The sequence below is a fragment of the Delphinapterus leucas genome, chromosome 16 (assembly GCF_059928025.1).
Source record: "Delphinapterus leucas isolate spDelLeu-1000000601 "Yukka" chromosome 16, BTC_Dleu_Yukka2, whole genome shotgun sequence".
Lineage (NCBI taxonomy): Eukaryota > Metazoa > Chordata > Mammalia > Artiodactyla > Monodontidae > Delphinapterus > Delphinapterus leucas.
The window spans coordinates 32,445,326-32,448,728 of NC_143144.1; the positions used below are offsets into that span (position 1 = coordinate 32,445,326).

The 3,403-nt window shown below is 47.4% G+C and overlaps 1 long non-coding RNA gene across 2 annotated transcripts in view; it reads left to right on the forward strand.

The window, feature by feature from the left end:
- Nucleotides 1-3,403, forward strand: part of LOC111183552 (uncharacterized) — a 430,485-nt gene that overhangs the window by 332,588 nt on the left and 94,494 nt on the right. The gene's annotated exons all lie outside the window — the stretch shown is intronic.

Sequence of the window (3,403 nt, forward strand, 5' to 3'; positions counted from 1 at the left end):
GGTAGGGCCTTCTTCTAGTACAGCCTACCCCACTCAGTCCACGTGGCCCACATTGGTCAAGAACACCAGCATGATCTTTCTAAAACATGCTGCTTAGGCCTCCCCCATCCCATTCCCACCCCCACCCACACCGTCTTTTCCTCCTTCAGTTTGCATCCTCTCTACCCCAGACTAGATGTTCAGCAACAGCTACTCTCATTCATTTCATCTCGACAAGTCTTTATTGATGACGCATTATTTGCTCATCAAACAGATCTGCCTTTTCAAACACTTACAGTCCTGGGCTTGGCTGCACGTTTGCCTGTTAAATCTGTATTTGCACACGTTGGAGTTGTCAGCTCCGCTCAATAGAGACAAAAAGCTCTGTGCGTTGGATGTAGGTGTCTGGGGGAGGGTTTCTGAAGCACAGGGATTTCGTTAGACTAGCGGTGTGCCACCTTACCTACCCAAGCCTCTCTAAACCATATTTATAAATCATTTTAGATATTTTATTACTAGATTTACCATTTCACCTGGCATTTGCTGCAGCAGCCAATACATCAAGTGCTAAATGAGAAGTGGGTGAATTGGAGCTTCAGTGAGGAGAGACGTATGTTATGTGAAACACACAGGAAAAGAAATCCCATTGCCTTCTGTCCTCCTTGTATTTCTCACCAAGGTTCCAGGAAAGAAGCTTACAACTGGCGCCCACCTTTTGTTTTTGAGACGGCCCTAACTCCATGTCACTTGTCACTTTCTGCTCTATGTGCTTGAACTTCTGGTTGGAAAAGCCACTCCTATTTTCACAATAGAAAACAAGCTTTTGAGACTCCCTGATCACGGTGAAAATGAAGTGTCTGCCTCATGTTTCACTGTTTATAAAGCCCTTCCAAGTACTTTATTTCACGTCATTTTCCAATAGACCTGACGTTCATGGTGGACTCTATGTGAAGTTCTCAGTACGGTGCCTGGCATCCAGGAGAGATTCTCTGAGTGGAGTGGATGGTAATCAAGGAGGTGTTATCCTCATCCTTGTTTACAGATGGGAGGCTCAGAGAGGTTAAGCCAATTAACTAAGGCCACACAGCCTATAAAGAGTTGCTTCCTATGATCTCAACTCATCTCTGGGGGGACCACTGTGGAGTTCTTTTCTCTGTAAACAATTGATACATAATCATGCCTTCCCCCAGACCTGCCCAGATATCAAAATAATCTGATGAACTGCTCCTGTTTTAAGAGGAACTTAATACCAATAAGGGGCCAAGGGAGGAAGAGGGAGAGGATTGGAAAGCAAAAATGAATCGAGCATTTTCCAGGTGTCATATAATACGTAGTTAATGCTTAGAACTAACTACTGGGGGATATTATCTCACTGTTTTGTAAACAAAGAAAATAGACTCAGAAAGTTTAGAAAACTTGCTCAGTATCTCACAGCTGATGAGAGAAGGAGCTGGGATTCCAAGCCAGATGTGTTTAGAATTCATGTCTGTCTTAGCATGAAACTAATCATGGGCTCGGGCTACTGCAAAGTAGGGTCAGGAAAGGGCTGGCTCCTTAAGGACCATCTGGTCTGATGGCCTCAGCCTGGACTTCATGGCTGTGGAGGACTCCGGGAACCTTCATACGTTTTATGAAATGATGTGTCTATGGGAGTGTGGCCAAGGGTCTATTCTTGGGGGTGGGTTCAGATTAACAAAGAGAAACCGCAATAAGCTTGTGACTCACCGATCTATTCCAGCTCCAGTTCGTAAGGGGGGAAATTGATACCAAGGCAGGAAAAAAGGGTTCCCAAGCTTCATGTGAGTGGTGGAGCTGGAAGCCTTCTCCAGTCTCCGGACTCCCAGTTTACCCTAAATCTTGTCCCCCCACATTAGCCTGAGCTGTTCCTCCAGTGCTGGTAAAGCACAGAGCTCAACGATCAGCATGTTAAGTGTTACCTGTTTGGATCTGGACCGGCCAGGCTGTCCTTGGCAGACCTGTGCTCTAGTGGTCTCAGAAAGCATGGAGGTGAGCAGACCTTGCCTGAGAAGGGAGGAACAAAATGTCAGGTGACGTTTTATCAAAGCTCAAAGAGGTTTCAATTTGAAGTGTGAGAAAGGGTCGGAGCTTGGTTTTGTTTGAAAGGGCAGCTTCTGAGCCTCCATATCTCCAAGGTTTATAATTTCACCTTGTTTTGCCTCCCACCCTGGCCATGCTAGTCATTATAGCAAAAAGAGCACTTGATGGAAGAAAGACAGGTCTGTCCCTGCAAGAACAATTTCTCTGTTGTCTGTAGAATGCCACCCAATATGATAAGTGAAATGTCGATACTTCAGACTCCACTGGTCAGGATATTTATTCACTTTCTTTAGTTATCATCAAATTCAGCCAGCTGGCCAAGGAGCAGGTTTTAACTTCTTTGGCAAGTAAAGACCCACTGTGAGGTGGTAACGTATCTTCCAACGTCATCTTTTGTGCAGCTCTTTGGATTTCTTCAAGCTTGTGCTGGTGCTGGGCTGTGGACCTGGGAGGAGGACAGCGCAAGTTGCTCAGGGCCAGATAAATCCCAGACCCTCTGAGTTCGGATTCAATGCCTCATCAAACTGGTTCTCAACCACTAAATCAGTTTACAGCAGTGGTTTTACCTCCCAGGGACAATATTGCTGTATTTGGAGACATGTGTCACAACCAGGGGGCTGCAATTGGCATCTGGTGGCTAGAGGTCAGGGATGCTGATAAACATCCTGCAGTGCCCAGGACAGTGCCCATAACAAAGAGCTATATCCAGCCTAAAATATCAGTAGTGCTGAGGCTGAGAAACCCAGGGTAGAGGCTTAGGCTGCATTAGGAGACCGATGTGACCCACCATTCACTGAATCTCTGCCACATTGGCTCCCAACAAGATGCCTACAGCAAAGAAGTACCCAGTCCCAAATGTCCATCGTGTCGAGGTTGAGAAAACCTGATTAGAGTGCTGGGGTTCCAAGCAACAGAAACCGCCCCAGCCAACCTAAATATAAAAGGGAACTTACTGGAAGGTGAGGGGTTAGTAGACAGAATAGAGGGAAATGGTGATGTACCAGACCTTGCAAAGAGTAGGGATGAGGCCGCTCCAGTGTGGAGCCAGAAGGGACTTTAGGCCAGTCTCCTCCAAGTGCCACTGAAGGCTCACCAGTTCCTGCCCTTTCATCACTAGCAAGGGGATGTAGATGCCTGGGAGAGAGAGTCTGATTGGCTGCCCTGGGGCTGGGCCCACGCTGGCCAGAGATCAGGTGCTTCCAGACCTGCATGTGAGGGGCAGGGGGCCAGCCTCAGAGAGGAAAACAGAGGCGCTCTGAGCAGAAGGGGGCTGTGCACTGGGTGGGCAGAGCCAACATGTGTCCTCCCACAATCATTACGTGCTGTTAACGGCAGATTCAGAAATGCCTTGCACTCTGTCTCACAG